General features: G+C 47.2%; 1 protein-coding gene and 1 long non-coding RNA gene across 24 annotated transcripts in view; one reads left to right on the top strand and one right to left on the bottom strand.

The window, feature by feature from the left end:
- The window catches only part of RAP1GAP2 (RAP1 GTPase activating protein 2), a 54,478-nt gene extending 50,492 nt beyond the window's left edge, over nucleotides 1–3,986 (top strand). For all 20 annotated transcript variants that reach the window (XR_014949510.1, XR_014949511.1, XR_014949509.1 and 17 more), the window contains one exon: nucleotides 266–3,986. The gene's annotated coding sequence lies outside the window, so the exon portion shown is untranslated. The remainder of the gene's footprint in view (nucleotides 1–265) is intronic.
- Nucleotides 3,947–23,166, bottom strand: part of LOC146765754 (uncharacterized) — a 67,654-nt gene continuing 48,434 nt past the window's right edge. For all 4 annotated transcript variants that reach the window (XR_014949514.1, XR_014949516.1, XR_014949517.1 and 1 more), the window contains one exon: nucleotides 3,947–23,142. This is a non-coding gene — a long non-coding RNA (uncharacterized LOC146765754). The remainder of the gene's footprint in view (nucleotides 23,143–23,166) is intronic.

The following is a 23,166-nucleotide window of genomic DNA, read 5'->3' as shown; positions in this document are numbered from 1 at the left end:
AAACTGAGCAAAAGAGCCCATAGAACTTGAAATGAAAGGAAGTTACATTTCTGAAAGCATGGGTCTCAAAAAGCTTGGATTTTCACCCAGTCATTGGGTTTCCTTCTCCCACAACCTAGGAATTATGGTGGTCTGGCGTTTTGGGAAAGGGCGCTGCCGTGGCTTCAGCTCTCTCCCTGGGACAGGTGCTTCGCAGCCAGCACCTCAGGGGTGGGACTATTCTCCTTCCACACTCCTGACTTTTATCTTTTTCTTCTTTGCACAGGATGTTTCAACAAAGGGAAAAATCTTCAACACCCCATGGGACCACGCACGCCCTGGCTATGGGCAGCGAGGTGCCCTCACCCGCTACACCAGAAAAGAGCTCTCACCTTGCTGCAGTTCTGTCCTGACAGGGACCAGCCACCTTCTCACCGTGTCCCCCTGTCCAGCACCGCCCTGCGCCCCCGCTCTGCGAGCAGGAGGGGCCGTGTCCCTGTCTATGCTGCACACTGGTGGCCAGGGCCAGGTCCCCTCCTGGTGCTCTGCTGGTGTCAGGATCTGCTCGTTCACAGCTGGGTCACCCTGGGGTTGCCCACGTGTGCTGCAGCTGCTGGGCACCATCCATTCCCCCCGTCCGTGGGCTGCCTGGCAGCTCCTTTTGGCCAGAGGGCCAGCAGGGAGAGACCTCCATGTAGTTTAGGTCCCTCCATGCTTTATTTGCAGTTATCAGTGGAGAAACAGGGATTTATATTTGCTTTTTGAAGGCTGGGGGTCAGGCCAAAGTTAGGTGTTAGTGGCTCTGGGGCAGTTCACCCTCCACCATCATTTGCTGTTGCTCTTCTCTGGGGACAATGGGGCAAAACCTCCCTGGGGGGGTCCTGGGCAGCTCTCCCTGGAGTGGGATCTGCAGTGTCTCTCCAGCCGTCCCCCAGCTCCTACTTACACCCCAAAACTCTTGGGGCAGAGGCAGCCCTCGCTCCAAACTTGCTCAATTTCTTGCACAAGAGGTAGGTAAGTGACTTGGCCCAGGGAGTGGAGCTGGAGGCAGCAGCTCATCCTCCTTGGCAGGTTCATTCTCCCTGCTTTGTCCCTGCCTGAGCACAGGCCTGGGAAAGGTGACCCAAAGCTAAAGCTGTGCTGTATTATATTTCCTAAGTACTAGAACAGGAACCAGAGGGGATTTACCTGGTGGGCTCTGCTTTGCCCTATGGCTTGGATCGCCAGGCAAGCAAATGCATAAAACTCTGGTGATTTGTGAGGCATTAGGCTGCTCCAACCCTTACAGAGTTTGTTCTGCTGCTTTTGAGCAAGCTCTTGTTATTCTGAGAGGATTATAGATTCTGCAAGGTAACTCTCCCATAAAGCCCTTTCCCAGAAAATACCTCTCTCAACATGCCAAGAAATCATTTTGCTCTTTCATGTGAAGTTTCCCAAAGCCGGTCTGTAAAATTTCACATTGCTCATAGATTTCCCTTACCCATTTTGTGGAAGACAGGCTGTGATGCTGCAGATATATTCCCCCCTGTCCCCCCAGCCTGTGACCTTTGGACACCCTCATGGAATCAGGTTCTCAGTCTCAAGTGAACACAGTTCTTCAAATATGTGATTCCTACTGAAAAGAGGACTTTGAGTGCCAAAGTCTCCTTCCCCCAGTGAGTGCTCCAAGAGGTTCAAGGTACCTGACAGCTGTTTCAGGAGTGGGGGCAGAATTGTGCTCCTGGAGCAGCCCTGGGCAGCCGCCGTGGCTGGGGCTGCTCCTGCTCCCCTCTCTCTGGGCCAAGAGCTTATAGGATCCAACCACACCTGCCCTCCTCCCTGTCATCTCCCCGGGCCAGAGAGGAGGCAAGGCAGGCAGAACGCGCTCTGCTCGCCCTAGTCCTGCAGGGAGGTGCTCTCCTTACGATCCGGTTCACGTAGGTGCTGGAATTAATCCATGTGGGAAGGCTGTAGCTATGATGGAAGGGGAGCCAGGTTAAAGAAGGAGAACAGTTGTGAAAAGGCAGGGAACAGTTTCACCAGCCCTAAGTGCTGTGTAGGACTAGTAAATATCAATAACTCCCATGGGGATGCTCCTTCTGCTCCCAGCCAGTTGCATTTCAATAGAGTTTAAGCCTTGAGTTTCTTTTGGAAGAGGAGCATGCAGTATGCTCAGCCCAGTCTGTAGCTCTAGGTGTCTCAGGATCACACACTTTGCTGTTCAGCACATGTCTGATGATGCTTCAGTAGCACTTTCAAACCCACCCCCAATTCTCCTCTTAGAAGCTTTGGTCTGATTTCCTGAGGCTGCACCGTGAAACACTGACTGGTGCAATGACTTTTTCCCAGGGTCTGCTCTGGGTTTGCTTTTTCCTCTGAGAAGTCACTCGGTTCTGTAGCTGTCGTCATTCCTGTGGGTGTTGATCTCCGTGAGATCTTTCAGCAGATGATGCAGTGGCTACTGTCAGCTGGTTTGCCATTTTTGGTTGTTTTGTTGCCTTTATTTTCTCTTGAAACCGTGTCTTTCCTTTGTGACCTAGATTGATTTGGGAATTATTCAAATGGGACTAACGGAACAGTGTGAAGCCTCAGGGAGAGTTGCAGTGCCCTGGACTTGTCTCTCCTGCCAGCCCTGGAGCAGCGGTGGGGCCGGGTCTGCCGGCGGCTCGGGCGGGACATTTCCAGCAGCACTCCTCCCAAAAGCCGAAAGCCGAAACCCGCTGTACATCTGGAGCAGCAGCTGGGCTTCGGCTCTCCGGCCCCAGCAGTGCCCGTGCCGGCCCCCGCCTCCACCCCGGGGCGTCCCGGGTTGTCCCGGGGCGCTTCTGGGGCTGAGCCGTGCTTGTGGCACGCCCCGGGGACTCCTGCACTTCCAGCAGTGCGTGGAGGTGTTCCTGTATATATTTTGCAAAATGTTTTGTGCTTATAAGTGACACTTACACATCTATACATATATAAAAGGGATATATATATATGTATAAATATATATATATATAGAGAGAGGAAAGGATCCTTAACTGACACTAGAATTACTGGGCAGTGCATTTTCCTTTCTGATTCCACTGTTTCCATGCACACAACTTCTGCCCTCCTCAGAAGTGCCATTGCAGAGGGAGCAGAGTGGGCTCAGAAACGCCTTAGGGGGTGATGCCCCCGCTGTGTGGAGGGGTCTCTGTTGCTGGGGGTGCTCCCCTCTGCTGGGCTTTGGGTCCCTGGCTGCTCCTGTGCAGCCCCTCGGCTCAGCTCAGGTGCTGCTGCACATCTGGTGCCAGTGCACATCTGGTGCCAGTGCACATCTGGTGCCAGCGCACATCTGGTGCTGCTGGCTCCGGGAGAGGGCCGGGACCCTTTCCCCTCCATCGGGGGCTGCTGTGCAGCTGCCCCAGGCTGGCAGAGCGGCTGCTCTGGCTCGGCTTCCCTTCAGGAAAGCACTTGGCATGCACTTGCATCTTCTTGAAACCCCCCAGAGCCAAAGCACAACACGGAAATGCTTTTTTCTGAGGGAAGCAGGGGTCCTAAGCACAAACTCGGTTCCCTTCTGGAGTTTTGAGGGTCTTCAAGAAGAGCAGGTGAGGGGCCTGGAGATGTTCGTGCCACCAAGGGGCTGTGCCGGGGGCTGGGACCTTGTGTGGTGCTCGGTGCAGAGCCCGGCACCTCTGCAGTCCCACCTGCGCTCTCGCTGCTCCGCTGCTGCTCCAGCCCTGCCCCAGCATGCTTCCATCACCTTCCGTGAATGTAGCACTGCGTAGGGCCTGCAAAGGGAAATGCTGGATTTATAGCAGAGAATGTGAGGAGAGTTTATAGAGTCAAAATAAAGCTTGAAGAAGTGTATCTGGCAAAGTTTATTTTTGATGTAGAGGCAGTGCTTTGTAGTTTCTAGTAACCTACGTCTGTTGTAAATAATGTATATTTAATTTATTGCTATGGTAGCAGATTGTTATGTATAAAACTAAAGGTTCACAAATGTATATTTTGTTGCTTAAATGTGTCTTTGCAAAATTCACAATAAATAACATATTTTGTGTCCATATACGTGCTCTGTGTGTGTGGTCACGTAGTGACAGCTTTACAGGAGCTTTTTGGGAACTTTTCTTTGAAAAGCAGATGAGGGCATGGAACTGGGCTGAGCCGTGGCAGTGGGAGCCTGGGGGAGCTCCGGTGAAGTCAAACACTCCGGCACTGGAAGCAGAGGAATACTGAAGCACAGGGACGTGTAAATGGGGAATCTCTGCTGGTGCTCCCAGCTCTGGGACTGGAGCACTGGAGGAGGAGCCAGCGACTCTTGGCAAACAGCCATTTAACCAGGAGAACTGTTCTGTCTGAACTGAAATTGGTGTCCCATAAAGCTCCATACAAACCGGCTCCTGTCAGCAGCCAGCCCATGTGGCAGCAATTCTGTGCCTGCCCAGCTCCCCTCAGGGCATCAGGCTCCAGTGTTGCCTCTGGGCAGTCTGGGTAAGCTAACAAGGAATTTGCGTTTTCTCTCTCCAGATCCTCAGCCGCCTTCCAAATCCATTTTAATTTTTTTTTTAATATTTTAACAGGGGTTGGGGAAAAGGGTGCTGTGGGATATCTGAGCAGCTTGGTGTGTGGTCAGGGGGCATGCAGCCTGGCTGGTACCACAGGCAGTTGTTACATGGCACAAACTTACTGACAGCTCCTCAAGTTCAGAGCAGGGTCAACCTTTGAGAGGCTTAAAAAGTTAACCTTTAAAATTAAATAGTGTGAGACAATGTTGACAGATAAATAAGCAGTTTAGACATATGTTTTAAAGGATTTAAAGAAATGTTTTCTAGACATGGCAGATGGGCAAGTTGGGAATTAATGGCTGAGTATTCCAGCCAGAATTTGGAAAGTTTCCCACAGAAACTCTTACGTTTGGTGGGAGGGAGACTCAAATACTGCAGACAACTGGAAAACAAACTCGAAACAGGCTGCTCAGCCGGAATTGCTTCACTCACTTTTATAGTTTAAACAAACTGTGAGTGTTGTGGAAACAAGTACCTAAATCGAGGTTTCAGAGGAGTTTGCAGAGTCTTTCATTCACCCAGTTCTAGCTTCCCGCAGCCTTCAGAGCAGCGTCCCTGGCTGGTTCTGGCAGCCAATTGCAGATGTGACCAGAGCCAGAGCTGGGGGCACCGTGGTGCTGCCCAATGTGGCCCTGCCAGAGGTCCAGAATCACAGGAGGACAACTTCACTGCCTGAGCACCTTCTGTGTCTCTTGTAGGGACTCTCACTGTGCCACAGACCGCTCGTCCTGATTGCAGAGGAGAGTGATTTGATCCTTCAGTGACAGGAGCATCCGCAGATGAGAAGACACTGACCCCAGTTAAAAGTGGTTGGATGTTCTAAGGCTGTTCCAAATCATCTTGAGAGCTTATCAGATCTGGCAGGGCAGCATGGGGCAGCTATTAGGAAAAAAGATAAGACCTTGTCTGTCTCTTTAATGAAAGTCTGGAAGTACCAGATAATCATGCTGAATAGGGCTTAATGGAAAACCTCCTGAATGTAATTAATCAAGTAATCAAGTAATTTTCTAGGTACTGTAGGAAATCAGAAGGACGAATGAAATCACAGAATGTTTTGGGTTAGGTGAGGGGTTTAAAGATCACCTAATCAGCCCCTGATAAGGGCAGGGAGATCTACTAGGCCCAGGTGCTCAAAGCCTTATCCAGTCTGGCCTTGAACACTTCCAGGGATTTGGCTCTGCAAAGCTGATGCTCTGGATCCAGCTTTGACAATGGCTCTGTGCAGCTCAGCCAAGCAAGGCACCAACTGATAAAAATCAGGTTTGTTCTTAGTATTTGAAATTAAGGACAAGAAAATCCAACTTAGTTTCGTTTTGGGTTTTTTTTAAATGCCTGCAAACTCTTGATACAATATAAAAAAGCTGGAGGTTCCCACAGTCCTCTGTCTGTGTGGTTGGATGCAGTGTAGTCTCCAAGGATGAGGTGTGTATTCCATGGCACAGCCAGGACACTGCAGCCCCACAGCAGTCTCAGGCTGAAAGCCTCTGTGAAAGGCTCAGGATGACAAAGAAAAGAAAAACAACTACTGCAGATCATATACTTTAATCGTGGCCTCATGAATTTATGTGACATGAGGTTTTGATATTTATAGCCAGACTTATGCTTTACTTTTTTTTTATAATAGTGGATGTTTATTTCTCTCACCCATTACATCCCATCCCAGAAACAGCACAAATTTATGACGAAGTGAGGCTGATGTACTTTCTTTGCAAAATTAGAAGGTTTTGGCACCTGTGGGTGTCTCTAGCACACAACTCGGTGTGCTGTTAAGCTACTGAAAATGTAAATCCTTCAGTGTTTAATTTCAATAGTGACTGAATTTTTCCACGTGGGTGGGGGAAGCATTTTCCAGTTTCATTCCTCGGAGCTGCTGAGCCCAGAGGTTTCCCCTTCTGTACAGAAGGTGGCACTGGAAATACAGGAATGAAGTGTCATCATCTGCTTGCCTTTATAGACAGGCTGGTGTCCGGTAGCACCTGCCAGAACACCTGGGAGCAGAAGCGCTCTCTCCCAGCGAGGCCCGTTCTGCTGAGGGTTAATTTACCAGGTGACTAGCAGAGAACACATTTTAAATGTCTGAGCCCCACAGATGCTGGCGTCTGAGGCAATTGTCAGAGCCCAGCCGCTCAGGACAGAGGCAGCCCTCGGCACGGGGAGCCGCCCAGCGCCGTCTCCTTTCCGAGCGGGGGCGGCTGAGCCGGCGCCCTCGGTGCCGGCCAGCCCGGGAGCCGGCTCCTCTCCGCGCAGCCCCTCCGGGGAAGCAGAGCTCGGAGCAGGATGAAGGGCTCTCCGGCTGATCCGAGCTCGGGGGGCAGCGGGAGCCATGCGGAGGGGCTGAAGCGGCCGCAGCCCCGGAGCCTCGGGACGCTCCAGCTCCGCCCGGGGCCGCCGAGCGGCGGCAGCGCTCAAAGCCGAGCCTGGGAACAGCGGCTCTGCAGGTAACCTGAAAATAAATAACTGTGCTGGTAGGAGCTTACAGCTGACACGCTTGACTACATGGGAAAAGCCTTTCTTTCTCTGCAATGTTGGAGGCGCTGCAGGAGACCTCAAATTCTTGTCTCACAGTAGCTAGCTTCTGCTCAGGGACGGAGCAGCTGCTGTTGGGAGAAACTCAGCTGCAAAAGGCATGTTTGTGTGTATAGTGCTACTTATGTTTCCTTTACAACTTTGCCAAATGCAACAAGTTTAAAGAATTTTTGTCCCAATGAGAAGAAATGAGTTAGGCTCGCTAGAAGTTCTTCTGTGTTACCTCAAGTCCCATCTTAGGTGGAGTCAGCCACGGCCTTCGCTGCGGGGATGCAGAGGGAAGGTCGCTGAATAGCTGTGAACTTCAGTAGTGCCAAACACTGGTCTGGCCAAGGCTCAGAAGCCGGCTGCACATCTGGCAGTTCTCTTACAGCCAGTGCCATGGTCTTTAATTTCCATGCTGTTTCTGGCTCTATTTTTTGTGTCCAGTAGGAGAGGAAAGTTTGGAAAGGAAAACAAATAGATCTGTCTGTGTGCATGCCTGGCACTGAGACCTGCAAGAGAAATTGTGTGGCTTTGTGAAGCTCTGCAGGACTGCACTCCACCACTGATCCTTCTCCCTTGGATCCCTCCCCACAGTACACCTTTCCCCTTCCAATTTCCACCAAGCTCTTTCTGGGAAGAGCCCCCACACCTCCTGAGCTGCTACAGCAGCTTCTTCCTGTACCAGCAAAGCCACCTCCCCTCTGTTACCTGCAGTCAGAAGCTAGCTGCAATTTGGAGTGTAGAAATGGCCACTTTGGGACACTCTAATCATGCCTCCAATTGTCTGACAGGGACTGTGGTGCTTTGCTTTACTCTGGTGTTTTATCTGAATTTTGCCTGCAGAAGTAGGGACTGGGCTGTATCTGCTGTGCTCTGTTGTCTGTTTGCTTTCCTTGAAGCCTTCCTAGAGGAATTGTTTGTTAAACAAATTGAATGTGTTGGGAATAACACACAATGGTTCATAATTCTCTGTCATGTACCACTGACTCCAGTGGGGATTTCTCTTACATCACCAGCACAGTGCTGGGGCTGAAGAGAGCACTCTGGGAGGTGGTGCTGCTGCTGAAGATATGACCATATTCATTGACAAGCAGAATTAATTTGTTGGGTTTTGTTTGCATGGATTTTACCAGAGTAAAATCCCACTTATTTTCCATTTCAGTGCCATGAAAAGTGTATTGATTTTTCTTCACTTCTGATTGTTCACATTACTGGATTGCTTTTAAATAGTTGACAGAGATCATTCATTTTCCAGCTCTAATATATTTTACAGCCTGTTCCCTGTTTTACTTGTGTGTGCTTTGGGGGATTTCCACAGTTATACATCATACTGATCACCTTCTGCAAACGGCAGCCCTGGCAGAAGGAAGGAAACTCTCCCCCTGTGGGGTTTTTGCTCCCTCCTGCCTTCTCCCGAGCAGCTTCAGCACCTGTGTTTCACCTTCCTGATTTAGAAGGTAGAGCGGGGGCTCAAAAACCCTCTAAGCCAAAGAGCAAAACAGTCCAAGGAAATAACATGACCATAGAAAAATCAGTGGTGTTGGTTAGTGAGAGGAGGTTAAGAGCTGTCCTTGGAGTTTGTGAGTGAGGGGATGTGTCGCTGTAGGACACGAAAAACACAACACGAGCCACTGCAATGGCAAGGTAAAAAAGAAGAAGGTTTATTTTCTGACTCCAACTTTTATACTTTTCCAAAGGTGACAGTGGATTGGAGAGTGAATGGGCCACCTCTCCAAAGACATTGGACAAACCACCAGTACATCAACTTCCTCTACCCCCACGAAGGAATGCAAAACAATATGTTGTTTATAGAAAATGTGTGGGAAAGTTTTCTAACAGAATGTAAACTCAGAAAGCTTTAGAAAATCTTAAGAATCAGGGTGACAGGGATGAGCTCAGCAGAGGAGCTCAGCATCCTTCCAGCCCAACACACAAAGAAATGAGGGAACCTCTGGGCATTTCTTCAGTGCAGAACCCACCGGGCTTTGGAATTCTGCCCCAGCCCAGCTCTCTTTACCCTTTCCCCTGAGCTGGGTCACCTCTCCAGGCTGAGCTCTTTGGGAGCAAGGACTGCCTGTCCCTATTTGCTAGTACAGTACCTAAACAATGGCTTCACAGCGGCCTCAGGCAACAGGGCAACAGTGCTAATAATGAGAATTAATTATTCATTTATCACTTCACTCTCAGTGAGTAATCTCCAATAATCATGTCTAATTTGCTGCTTCAGTAAATACTTTGATACTAAACAGAGCTGGTAGAATAAAGTCACAGAAGTGAAAACCCCATGTAAAAGGAGTGAGAAAATGGTCAAGACTAAAACAAAAATCTAAGAAATATTTGTGCATAACCATTTTCTCAGATCTAGTAGTGCCTGGATAAACATGTGGAAGGCAGATAGAGACAAAGATTGCTCAATCTCTTCCCCAGCTCTTGTTAGAGTCAGAAATCACAGTATGATCCCAAACAGAAGCCTATGTTCTGTGTCCAGCAGATGGTCCAGGAGATAATTTTGCCTTCTTTAACATCCTTCTAGGGTGAAGGAAGTGCAATAAGGGAAAGATATTTGGCACTGAAGCAATTAAGTGGGGAATTAAGTATTCTTAAAGCCTAAATGACTGGGGCATCCAGAGTGCAGGTCAAAACCAAGCCTGCCCTGGGAAGTCAGAAGTCAGGGAAAGCTGCCTCCAGTGCTGCTCAGGGTGAGTTTGCATGGTTTGTGAAAGTTCAATGACATTGATTTTCCCATTTTCCCTTGCCTTTTCCCTTCCCGTGGCTACTGAGTGCTCGCCCATAGGGCTGTGCTCATCCACACCACGAGCATTCATTGCAAAGCCGTTTGTGACAGAGGCAGATTCCAGCAGCCAGGAGCTGTGCTGGGCCATGGTGTTGTTTGGGAAACTGCTGAAACATTGTCTGTTCCCACATGGAAATCTCTTTCAGAAGCAGATTGCACTGTTGTATTTTAGACTGTGGTGCCTGCTCACATTATCCCTCACTGACGTACAGTGATGATGCATATGCTGGATCTCACAGTGCTGAGAGAATTAATGCTTTGGGAGTGTTTACCTCCCCCATTATTGATGTTCTGTCAGTAGAAGTGTGTTCAAATTCTCTGCAGAGAAACTAAAGGCACTGATAAAAATCACTGAGCTTCTCTTCTCATCTAAATCTCCAGGTAAGAAATGGCATTTCTATATGTGAACAGCACTGTTCAGTGACACAAACCCTTACCTGTTTGCCCTTTGAGTTACAGGATATTTGTTCAGTTTTTATTTTTTAATTTTTTTTTTTCCTGGACAACTTTCTGAAGCATCACTTAGCAGATTTTATTTGCTCGTGCTTTCCTCTCTTATATCTATTTCCACAGAAGTATTAAAGCATTTCATTTCCATTTATACATTCATAAGTGTGTGACTAAAGTCCTATTGGTGGGATGAACAGCTAGAGCTCTCCTGTACACTGAAAAATGGGCATTTTCAGAGAGAAAACAGAGTCTAACATCCTAAAGCTATAAGGAATTCAGATATCTCATGTTTTGGACAGCTGGTTCGAACATAAAAACCCAGGAAGGGATTTACTAATTTTCTCATTAAGGCACCTGAACCAAATCCCAATATCTCTGTGAGATGCTCTCAGCGAAGGACACAGATGTTTGCCAGTGCTAATCAAAACAGTGCAGGCTTGGGAATGCCAGGCTGAGCAGCAGGGCAGCTGCCCTGGGCTGGCACAGGTCTGGACCAGCACTGGCACTGTGAGAGCAGAGCCTCCCCACCTGGGAACTCACCTGCCTCTGCAAGGCCACCAGCCTGGCCCCACAGGCGGGTCAGGGCAGGAGCTGCAGCCTGGGAAATCTCCTCTCCTCCCCTTGTGCTGGCACCAGCAACGCTCTGGGATTCACAACACCAGATCCAAATTCCCCAGTCCGGGAGCATCCCCAGCCTGCAGCCCCAGTGCTGCTCGCTGCTGAGAAAATGCTAATCTTCCACCTTACAGGCATGTCCTGAGACTTAATTAATGCTTCTCAAGTATTTTAAAGCCCTCAGATGGCAAGCAGGCTAAAATATTGCCAGTCCCTGAGGAACCTTCCCCTTCAGGGAGGACTCTGGGTGTTTTATTTAATGAGCAGCAGTGTCTGAGGACTGTCTTGACTGATTATTTCTGAGGCAAAGCAGCAACACGTTCACACGATGCTGCTGAATTTTAAATGATCTCCAGTTTATTGTGGAAATACAGCTCTGGAGCAAGTACTCCCTTTTGCATTCCTGCAGCCAGCCTGGCCAGAGGCTCTTCCTCCAGGAACTGCTCCACAGTGGCAGAAAAGGCACCCATGGAAACCACTGCACCATGAACAAGCTGGAGAGATCCTCTTCATCCCCAGGGAAAAATGTTTGGAGCCAGGTGATTCACATTTTCTGCAGGAATGTGTCTTGCTCCCCTTTTCTGTGTCTCTAAGTCAGACAGCACTGGCTGCATTGGGCAGCATCTCTTCTCACACCCTGGGAGTGCTGGGCAGCTCAGTGATGCTGATAAACAACTTTATGATAATGCAGATTATGTAAATGTACCAGTTTTCCTATCATTTCTTGTGCTACCCATAGGAGCAAGTATTTTCTGGTGTGTGAGCAGGCTGCAGCATTCAACCTGCTGCCTTCTTTAAAAAAATGCTTTACAGGAGCAGAACTGTCTTCAGAGGTTCTCTTGCCTGATACCTGAACTAGTGACTGTGAACACGACGTGCACCGTGTGAAGCCAAATAACCCTCCAGGAATTCTTTCTATTAAAATAATTGCTAGGGCAGGGGAATGCTGCAAACAGCTGTGGTTCATCCCATAAACATATTCTGCCTGCTTTTGGAGCATCAGCCTCCAACTGATGCCAGGGCTTGTCAGCTGCAGGAGCAGTGGAACATATTTCCTTTGCAGAAATGAAGCCATTACTGATGAATAAATCTGCTGTGCACAGACCTGAACTCCCCAGTGCATGCTGCATATGCAAAAGGGAAAAGTGACAGTGTTTCACCCTGGAAGGAGCTGGAGCGACATTCACCTGCAGAACGTGCTGGCTCTGGAGCTGCCGTGTGTCACAGCCTAGCAACACTGAACTGAGGAAAAAATCCCCCAAAATCCGTCCGGCACTGGATGCCATCGCCTTGCCATGTAGTGCCCTTGCTCCGGCAGGGAAGCAGCTATCCATGCCATGGGATGTGCTGAGAGAAGGTTCCCTGCAAGCCTAGCATCCTCCTTTTGGCAGTGTGAATGACTGGGGGCAAAGGGCTGAGCTGGGGAGGACGGGAGGGTGGGGGGCCCTGGGATCAGAGGGTCTTGAGGTCCCTGGGCTGGGGCAATGGGCACTTCCAGGCTGTGGTTTGCTGCTACAGCAGCCCAGGCTAGAGATGAGTCCCTGGCTGCACTGATCCCCTGAGGTGATGCCTGGAGTGGAGGGGAAATGAGATGGACCAGAGAAAACCCTGCTCTGCAACTGTGAGGGGACATGAAGGAAAAATCTCAGAGGTCACTGAGACCCGTATATGGCCCAGTTTCATGGGCTCGGTATCGCCTGACAAAGTCAAAGCCTCTGTCAGGCCCATTTATTTCTGTCAGTCACGTCTGAGTGCAGGAGATGAGCAGTGGACATGGTCACTGATGACCCCTATGTACTGGTGAGCTGCCACCAGCCCTTGTGTCACAGTGGTGTTTCTGCACCTGGCCTGCAGGCAGGTGAGGGCTCTGCAGGGCGTGGGAGCAGTGCTTGCCCAGCCCCCACTGCCTGTCAGGTTGCTCAGACAGCCTGCACTGCATTTGCAAAATATTGTTAATCAAGAGACACAGTTCAAGGCATTTGAGTGGCACGTCCAGTTAAGTGGTAGCAAACACGCTGTAAAACCACTGTGCTGTGGCCACCTTCCTGATGAATGCAAAGTGGGAGCAATCAATCAGGGCCGGCAGCCATAGCTGGCACCACCTCTGCAAATGCAAATTGAACGAACAGTAATGAGTGTTATCTAATTAGTGCACACAGCTGCAATGTTACAGCCCTGTATAGGACACACCTTGTTAAATTTCATGGTATGTATCCCAGAGTGTCTGAGAAAATGATGGAGGTTTGCCACGTGCACACCCTGTAGAGCACAGACAGGTAGAATCTTGGTGATAAATGCATTATTCTCAGCAGGTGAGCTCTGGATTGAGTAGTGCAAGGGTCTTAAAAGTCAGCTAGTTAATGTGCAAATTAGCCAGCACAGTGCAGATTTTTGTGTGTGGGTGCTGTGGCCAGGATGGTCAACAGACTGGGGAATGGACCTTGCTGTCGAAGGGTCAGCCCTCAGTGAACCTCCTGCAGCCACAGCTCCAGCAGCTCTTCCTTGGTGTGGAGGCTCTCAGAGGAGGGCAGGGAAGAACTCTCTGGCACGGTATTGTGGAAGCTGTTGAGTGGGTGATGTCCAAGGTTTTTTGGAGCTGGCAGTTTTAAGCAGGGTATTTCAGTCACCCACGGACCCCTGTCTTTGCAAACAAACCCCCTCAGAAGCAAGCATGTCTCCCTCACCCAAAATCATGTATGGGAGTGCTGCCCATGCTATCCCCCAGCACTTCTCAGCAGCAACACCTAGCTCCTGCTGCATCATCCAGGCATCTTGGTGTTGGAAGCACTTGGTGTGAGGCAATGCTTGGCAGCATATAATAAATGATTTAGGATTGGCAATTGAAAATTCATTAGCTGAAGCCACCCTCAATTCTCTCAACGAGTGTTGGAGCTGGATGCACACGCTGAGCAGTCAGGGCCTGGGAGCTTCTGAGTCACTCGTGACTCAGTCCCAGCTGTGCTCTTGTTTATTTGGTTGCTTGAAGCAGGTGAAGCAGTAAAAAGCCCATGGAAAAGGTACATCCCAGCAAGCAGTTTAGCCTGGCTCCCCTGGCCATATCAAGAGCAGAAAGCTCTGCCCAGGCTCATGGCTGGGTGACTGGAGACTCGCCTTGGGACAGCCCCATCTAATGTCACCCAGGGCTGCACAGAGGGACCCAGAGAACGCCTGGTGACCAAACGTGTCCATGGGACACACTCCTTGTGGAGCTGCTCCCACTTAGAATCAACTCCAGGCATTCCTCTGGCATCCACTTTACCTGCTCGGGGACCCATTGGCAGCTGTTTTTAGCACCAAGAGGAAGTGTCTTTCCATGAGACACATTTATTCAAATCCATGTCACAAATTTGGTGAAAGAAATATTTCAGGCAATTCTTTTGCCTTTGTCGCTTTAATGCTCAGCAATATCTGTTCTTCCTGAAAGATCCCTGGTGACACTGCAGGGGATGGTGGGATGGTGTTTAAATATTGATGTTTTAGCAGCTTATGGTTTTAATACAATTTAAATTATGCACATTTTTATTGGACTCATAGGTTCATCAGCAATTAGTCTCTTCCAGCTGCACAGGAGGGTGTTCAGCAGCTCTGTATTGATTTCTGCTTCAACCTCTGAATTTTAGTGACTGGCTACATCTTAGTGCCTTGGCAAGGTAAACAAATCCACAGGCCCTTATTCAAGAGCTGCTGGTTAGCAGCCATAAATGTGTAATCAACAACTCAGTATCCTTGGAATTAGATCTTTTTAACAATCATTAGTTTCATCTCTTGCCACTCTAATAAACCTCTTGGTAGCAGGCCAGAGCCAATTATACACGTGCTTGCAAAATTATAAAAGAAGGAGAAAAAGTCTGTGTTGCTGCACATAAGTGAAAATTTTAACTGGCCCAAACCTGCGACACATGCGAGACTCATCTGTTATTTATCAGAGGTTGATCATTGGGGAAATTCTGTATTTATTTTGCATGTTATGGATTCTTCCACCTGATGCCAATCTGGCATCAGTGCACAAGTCCTACAGCCCCTTTCACATTTCTTCTGTGGGCTCTGCGGACCAGAGCCACTGCCCAGCACAACCCAGGGTCCTGTTGTGAGAGCTGCAGTGAACTGACATTGATTCAAAGATGTTTTGTGGAAGGATCCCTGCCCGGTGATGCCCTGCAATGCTCAGGATGAGGATGGCTGTCATGATACAGTGACAAAATAACTTATTTATCTTTTGAGTGTGACAGGGAACTGCTCAGCCTGGGAGTCCAGAGCCTGCTTTTTCATTTCCCCCTTCCTTCTACAGCCCTGAACAGCTCACAGAACATCCCTGGGGACCAGTGCTCTGGTTTTTTTATCTTTTGGGATAAACCTTGGGGAAGAGCTTGGAGCCCTGGAGTATTCACTCTGTTCCTGTTTTGTTCCCAGTGCTGTGGGATATAACAGATAAACACCCCTGAATCACTAAGTTTTTGTTGACATTAGAGTTCTGTTCATTCAGTGGGATTTTTGCAAGGTGCAGTGAGAAGAGAACATGCACCTACACCAAGTACAGTGGTTGTGTGGGCTCTTGCTAAAGAAAATCATTAATAACAGATCTACCTATTCTTCTCCAGATGGTTCTTATGCCATCCTGCACAAGACATGTTTTTTTGAGAGAGGTGATAAGTTTCTAGGATGTGCCATCAACTTTACAGTCAAGTTGCAGGCATTAGGAGAGGAGAATGAGAATACAAACCATAAAAATAACAGATGGGAAGTAGATGTGGTAAAATGGAAGCAGAGGAAAATTATAAAACCATTCAAACTGCTCATGCAGGTAGAATCAGGAAACAAAATCACATCTGAAATCACAAGGACTGGGTGTCTGTTTGAGAAAAAAGTGTTTGACTTTGCTGTTTGTTAATGGTATTGGTAGTGGAGGTGTTCAAATTCAAAGTCCTGGAGGAGAAGCAGGTATTTTTGCTGCAGGGAAGCTTGGACAGTGGCATCTTCATTTGTTGCTGAGGAGCATTTTTGCTGTGGAGGCTTAAAGATGGTGTTTTTTTCTCAACTCACACTGCAAATGTAAATGTTCATATTGTGCCAGTGCAATTGCTTTAATGCAGTGATAAAATATCATCCAAATAATTGAAGAAACACAAAGAGGAAAATACCCCTCAAAAACCTAAAGGGCAGATGAACATGAAATGGAAACACAAAATAATGCTGGGATCTTCTGGAGCTGCACTGGGTGTGTGACAGGATCCTGCAGGGACAGGGCTGAGGTGGCACAGGGACAAGGCTTGGAGCCAGGGGAGCAGGGACAAGGAGGGCACCACGGAGCTCTGACCCAAACAAAAGACCCATTACATTGGAGCATCCAAAATCACCCAGCCAGAACCCTGTCTCCAGCAGAAACTGGACAGATCTGTGCCTACAAATCAGGCTCTCAGTTTCTAGTAATTAGCAGATTACAGACTTCCTGAGCCACAAGTTTTGTTGGATATTGGGTACAAGGGGCTTAATAGCCACAGGAAGGTTTCTCCTCTGAATTAACTGAATCTCTTTTTGAACCCGTTCATGCTTCTGGCCATCACACATCTCACCATTTAATTACACATTCCCTGTGTAATTAAATGGACTTCAGGGGCACCTCTTCCCATTGCACCAAGCATAAGGAACAGACATCAAGTCTCACCCTCTTCACACCACTTAGACAAATCTCACTGTGGGTTTCCACAACATCTCATGCTTATTAAAGCCTTGTTTTCTAAGCACACAGGACTGGGAGTCTGGTTCCCTTTTCTTAATGAGTTTTTAATATTTTCTTCTTTTATATGCCCCAAGAAGAGTGATAAAGTCTGAGTATGTTCTGAAATCTCTCTTTAGAAGGTAAACAAAGACCCTCTTTGTTCTCAAAGACTGGCTTTATTACTCTAAATTTGCTAACTCTTCTTGACACAGGCTTCCTTCAGGATCACAGCATTTGGAATATTCTCTGAAACACTTGGACCACGGCAGTGAAGTGGGTGCTATAGCCAGGCCACGTGTCTTACTCTGCACTGGATGTGGTTAGAAATGCAGCTTCAAACACAAATGCAGAAAACTATGACATAAAATACGTTAGGGAGGGGGAAGGAATGAGGAAGAAGGTTAGAGAACTGAACCTTTCAAAATGCTCATGACCTCTTACTGACTTTATGCAATGATATTCTTATTTATAACAGTATCAGGTCAGAACTGGGCTTTTTCTACCAGTAATTATGATGATGCTGGCAATTCGATGAGTCTTTGTCCTGCAGAGCAAATGAGTGTTTAAAATTTTCAGTGACCTTATGTCTAAGGAGTTCTGCTTTACTCTCTGCAAAGTCTAAGCAGGAGAAGCTATTGGCCTCTTTGCAGCACCAGAGCATTGAATTTGTTTGTTGGTTGGTATGGGGCTTTTTTTGGCTGGGATTACAAAGCTAATACTTAGCCTTTCATCTGAAATCCATAATTTTCTGTGGTTCTTAAAACATTTCAGTGTATTTTACATCTAAATAGAAATGAGGCCTCCTTGAAACAAATTCATTCTGGTTGGCTTTGCACATTGATGATTAAAGAATGTGGTTCAATTTTTTTGTCTCATTCTGAGCAGTCTCATTAGATTTTCATTTTATTTCTTTCCATATCCATCATGATATGTGTCAGCAAAGTGGTTACATAGATGGACAGCTTATTATCAGTTTTAAGTGAGGAAACAGAACACAAGAATGGTTACTAAAAAAAAGAGAAAGGTAATTAACACTGGGTGCCAGAATATAAATGAAGCTTGACATTTCCATTTTGCTAATCCAAATTAACCCTCGTCTTAATGTTACAGAGTGCGGGAGGGGATTCTGGGCCTTGGCTTACGTTTCTCCATCCCCTAGTGCTGCATGTCCTGCCGTGGCACAGCAGTGCCCAGCAGTGCCCAGCAGTGCCCAGTGAGGCCGGTGAGGATTCAGCTGCTGCTGAGGTGGGACCTGAGAGAGACAGGAGCTGCTGCAGAGCTCCTCCACCCAGACAGAGCTGCTGCCCGAGCAGTGGCTCACACTCAGGGGAGCTGCTGGTCACTGCAGAACTCTCAACTGTCTTTCCAGGGCACTCTGCTGTCCCCTGTCCCCTCCTTCATTCTCTCCTCCAAATGTGCTATGTCTGCAAGGTAATTGGGTTCCATTATTTGATATATAAAGTGGGAGTGGGAGGGAGGGTCAGGGAGGATGAATTAAAATGAATTGAGATTCTTTATGTGAAGAGAAAAGAGGACTGGAGGGAGCCATGATAACTCTTTACAAATACTTAGAGGGACATTATGAAGAGGACAGAGACCAATTACTCTCATTAGTCAGTGCAGCAGAACAAGAAGTAATGCTGTGTGGTGCTGAAGGGAAACCTGGATTGTGATGCAAAAGTTCTAAGGGTAGCACCAAAGAAGGAGGCATCAGGGGAAGGTTTGTCCTGGCTTGACTGAAGAACCTGGTCTAGAGTTCAGGCAACCGAGATGCAGACTTCCAGGCAATCCACCAGCACATTAGGGATAAGGTTTTGCTCTTTCCATGTCTACCTGGCATATATTCCTATCAATGGTGGACATATTTCCTACTCTCATATCAACCCTCAATATTTGAGGTGACACCTTAGGAACCCACCTACAGTCTGTTGCTCCTTTTGATCATACACTTCTCAAGGAAATGGGAGGGAAAAGGAGAACACCTGGGAGGAACTGGAGTGGGAATCAGGGGGAGTGTATTAGCATTTGCTGAGCTGGGCACAAGAATCACTCAGGAAATTAAAAGCAAGATGATATTTTGAGGTGATAAAACATTAAAGTATGAAACTTGCATTTGACTCGGATCCAGCCTCAATTTTATCTTTTTAAGCTGCAGTTCAGGAAAAGCTGAACACTTGCCAGTGACAAGTGCAGGCTCTGGACTCTTGCAAAAGGAAGAAGGAATTAAATTATGTTAGCTGGTGATGAAAAGACATGAGAAATGCAGAAAGAGGACAAAGTAAAAAGGTAACCATGGAGGTGAAACAAAAAGGTTCAAGAGTTTCCTTACACAATGTATTAATTAAGGCATTGTAGTGATTTTTAGGGTGACTCTAAGCTCACTCAAAGCCTGACCAAAGAGGTCAGGCATGGTCCATGCCCTGGGGGCCTTTGATGCAATGCAGGGTGGTGGTGGTGGTGGTTTATACCAGTGCCCTGCTCTTGGATGAGAAGCCTCAGCTTTCCATTGGTAAAGTTATAAGCCTTTGGTTCTGTTGGGATTTTATTTTTGGCTGTTATTATTTTCCTATGGTTGGAAACATAACCAAAAAGGGTGTAAATCCTGCTGCAAAGGCAGCATTTATTTGATAAATCAAATACCCTAAATGCAAGGTAACATAAAAGCCTTGGGTGGTTGGTTGGTGCTGATTTTCCTGTTCTCTGTGTGTGAATGGGGTTCAGTGGTAAGAAATAGTGCAACCCCTCCTTACACAAACTGGGAGTGGCACGCAGCTCCCCCATGCCCAAACCCAGGCTCTGTGGTCCCTCTCCTGCAGACGCTGATCCCTCCCTGCTGGGGCATCATCCCTGTCCTGTTTGTTTTTATTCATCCAGCCCCTTGAGCAGAGTAATCCCCTGAACAGGCAATGATTCAATCACTAATTTTCTCTCATTCCCTTTCATAGCTGTTATTGGAGGTACAGCTGTCACTACATCCATTCAGGGGAAAAAGATGATCAAAGGGGGAAAGACAGGAAAACACCATTTAAGAAATAAATGCAAAGTTATGATGCCTCTGTTTTCCTGAGAAAGAGAGATTTTTATGCAGCTTTTGGCATTTACAAATCCTTTGTGAAAAGGTCACCCTGTAGTTGGAATCTTATTAATACAGAAGAACGGGCCAGAAAATGTCATGTCTTTTTACCCTGATATTTATCCAGAAAGAAGTGACTCGGCACCCAGAGCTCCTCTGGGAGGATGGCACAGAGCTGGAGCTGGGATGTGGGATTTGGTGACAGTGCCACCGGGAGCAGAGGGTCCATGTGTGCACACCCTGCACCTCTCTGGCTGCAAAGAGGCATCCATTAAGTGCCCACTATGCAATCTGTATATACGTAGCCAAAAAAAAAAAAAAGCGTATAACTGTTCTAGAAACATACACACACTTTATACGGGTATCATCACACCCAGCAGGACATGGGGATGGACTTTTGGCAAATAGAGGCTCAGAGCTCTCAGGGTTCAGGCTGCGAGGGCAGTGTGATGTGCTGCAAGGGGAAGGCAGAGTGCACAGTGAAAAACACATGATAAATGCTTTTCCTCTGGAAAATCACTAAGAAAAAGTTTGTCTGTCATCTGCAGCTTATATTTCAATCTTTAATCTACTGCTTTTAGTGATGTTTGTGCTCACTTCCTTCAAGGGAATTTTCTTTCCGTTTGCTTTAGTGGTGACTCATTTACCTTTAATATGTTTTGGCAGAACTGAGGTATTTATTTTAGCAGAGTAGTGAAAACAGTTTTGAGCGTGGTAGCGATCGCTGCGACTCCTGCCGTGTCACCACGTGGTTAATGCCAGGCTGACCTGACAGAGCTCTGAGCACACAATCAATCACCTTTATACCTCACACTGTACAGAATTTCTTCATTTTTAATAACTTGCACAGTGAAACATTTTGCCAGTTCTGACATGTCACAGACACATGCTAAATGGAACTGTCTCATTCAGCATTTTCTAACCCACTACAATGTTTTGATTTTGCTTTTCTCTTTACTGGACCTGCAAGAGCTCAAGGTAGTACTTAGAGAACAACTGTGATAACCATCTCTGACTGGGGAAGTTCTCAATACCACTGCTTGTTTCATTTTTATTTCCTGTGGGATTTAAGGTTCCCGCTGCTCTGCCCCGTGACCCAAACGTTTTCCTCTCAGGACACAGATGTAACACAAACACTCATGAAAGGATGCACATTCTCTCTTGGTTATTCATGCATCACTACTCACTCACAAGCTGATTAAATTCTGCAAAGTCGTGGGCAGAAGGTCTCTGGTGCTCACTTCCACAGCCAGCATAATGCTAGTGAAAGATTTTACAGGAACCCAGACAGCAAGCAAACCAATGGCTTCTGAGTGCAGCTCCTTCACCCAGGTGAAGGTCACCCACACCTCTGTGTGGGACCTACTCGTGCTCATTTTTGTAAAGTCTCTTGTGAGCACTTAACAATGAACGGTGACGGCTCATGTACGTGTGTACACACACACAGACCCCCCCACGCTGGAACACTATGCCAAAGAAATTATGTTTCACATAATTTCTAGTGTCATCTTTGATTAATTTGCATTTATTTTCTCATTATGGCTCATCCCTCATTTCAAAGGTGTCCTTCAAACCAGAAAATGGGAAGAGAACTAAGAAATGACAGACAGCAAGGAATAATCTTAAGGCAAAGCCCAGGAAAGCCATTCCCACTGCCACATCTCTGGTTTAGCACTCCCACCCCACATTTCACATTGCTGTTTCCCACAGTTAGTTTCCTCTTTGGATAATTTGTTTTCTCAGAACTGATTAATGTGTCCCAGTGGTCACAGATTCCCCTGTTACCCTTATCAGTCAAGGAGCAAAGAAATACCTAAATCAGTGAGATTAGCCATGGGTCACTTGACAGTTACACAGAGTCACAACATGCAGAAATACAAACAGCCCAGTGCCATTTGTCCACCTTCTCAGCACCCCCCTGCCCCAGTGTGACGTGTCTGGGCCACTCTGTGTTGAAGAAGTGATTCCTTACTGCCCACAGCTCAGCATCAGCACCAAGGCAGCCATAAACTGGCTGCAGGACATGTCCCCAGTGCTGTGACCCCTTGCTCTGCCCCTGCTGAGGGTGGCCACTCCGCAGGGGCACCAAGGACACCTCTGCCATTGTGCAGAGCCAGCTCCACTGGCTACAATATCCTTGTTAAAATAGCTTGAGAACATCATAAACAGAACTCGTCTGGGGAGATATTTCATCTCAAGCTTTGAGATCAGCACTGCTCAAACACATCCTTCAGCTACAGGTCAGCCCTTTCTGCACATCTATTTTGAGATCTCCATACCCCATTTACTAACCCCTGAAACAGCCACAAGACCCTCTGGACTCCTGTCTCTCCCCAAAATCCTCCCCAAAACTGTTGGCTCTGGTGGCACAAGTGGGTGCTTAGAAACTGTGTGCTCACCTTTCTGTTCACATGTGAACTGTACAACACAGACACAGTTTGTTCTTTGCCTAATAGAGAACTAAATGTTATGCAACTCACTGAGTGATATGTTTTGTCCCACAAGAGATTTGCTTCAGAAATACAAAGACAGAAAAATACTCAACTGTCATTATCATACCAGTTTTTAATCAGCTGGGAAATGCTGCATCTTCCCCCAAATGAGCAGGCTGGATAGAAACAATGTTCTACCTCTGCCTCCCCCAACATTGCTTCCATTTCCCACAGAAATTTTCCATTTTAATTAGATTCCTTTATTACCACCCTCTTTTCTAGCACATCTTTTCTTGCTGTTAAACTTTTTTCCCTCTACATATCTATTTTTCATTTACTTCAATTGCCAAGATCTACAGCATGTGTCTGTGTGCATGTGCTGGGGGAAGGAGAAACAAGAGATAAGAAATAAATAAAAAGAGAGAAAAGATGGGGAAAATTAATCTGGTAATTGTTGGAAAGAATTCTTGCCAGCAGCAAAAGTGCTGATAAGGCACTTTCACAAAACCAGACAGTTTTCCTATTTTGCCAGGATGGAAAAAGGCCCTTCCCCACCCTGGCTGCACCCCAAAAGTGTAAGGGGGAGTGAAGCCCTGACTGCCTGTTACAGCCACTGCTCTGCCTTAAGGACTTTATGCAGAGACCAAACCAAGCAGAAACAGAAATTTCTGGTTTCTAAGTCACTCTCAGCTCACTGACAGCTCTGGCCCATGAGCTGAGGAGGGGGATGCCCATGAACAGTGTGGGGCTGCCAGCCCCAGAGCTGTAATGAGCTGTGGGAAATGCTGATTTGTGTCTTTCATTGATGCATGTTAAAGCTTACATTTGCATTCCAATTCCAATGAAAAATTTATGACTGTTAAACTTCTGTATGTCATAATTAAACACAAACAATAATTTCCAAATAACTGTTTACCATGCTGCATATTCAATTGTGCAATCAATCTCAGTGACTCTTTTTCCTTGCAAATGAAGGGAGGCGGGCCCGTACCCACCATGATGTGCTTGCACCCAGCCTGTGGAAGATGAAGAGTCAGTCTGACATTTCAGGAGAGAGTGGTTACCTGTGGAATAAATAGATTGAAGCC

The sequence above is a fragment of the Lonchura striata genome, chromosome 19 (genome assembly GCF_050655825.1).
Source record: "Lonchura striata isolate lonStrDom1 chromosome 19, ASM5065582v1, whole genome shotgun sequence".
In the NCBI taxonomy this organism is placed as follows: Eukaryota; Metazoa; Chordata; class Aves; order Passeriformes; family Estrildidae; genus Lonchura; species Lonchura striata.
This window is presented reverse-complemented; position numbering and strand designations above follow the sequence as displayed.